A 571-nucleotide genomic window follows, 5' to 3' on the forward strand; every position below is an offset into this window, starting at 1 on the left:
AAAACAAAAAAATTTTGTACAAAATAGTTCAAAATCCTCAAATATTTAAAAATCCTTTAAAATCTTTTGAAATGTTTCAAAGCTCTTGAAAATTACTGTAAATTTTAAAAATACCATAACATATTTCAAATCTTTTAAAATATTATATTAAATTATTAAAATCAATTGAAAATTCCTTGGAATTTATTAAAGTATTCGAAGATATATCAAATCCTTTAAATTCTCATATTAAATTAATGTAATCAATTGAAAATTCCTTGGAACTTTTTAAAATATTCAAAAGTATTTTAAAACCTTCAAAATCTTTTAAAACACCTTGACACCTTTTAAAGATTTCTAAAGTACTTTGGAATTTTTAAAAATAACTCTTATCACGAATAGTGAATGTAAATTGTGTTAAATAGCAAAGAAAATTATATATTAGATATTTTACAATTTTTTGCATCTAACAAAAATAAATAAATATATCAATTGCGAAAAATACATTTTTTGTATCTGAAGGTTGAGCGGTATATAGGGGAGACTACCATACAGCAGATAATGAACATACAATAAATAATATGCTTGACAA

This window comes from Belonocnema kinseyi, chromosome 1 (assembly GCF_010883055.1).
Source record: "Belonocnema kinseyi isolate 2016_QV_RU_SX_M_011 chromosome 1, B_treatae_v1, whole genome shotgun sequence".
NCBI lineage: Eukaryota > Metazoa > Arthropoda > Insecta > Hymenoptera > Cynipidae > Belonocnema > Belonocnema kinseyi.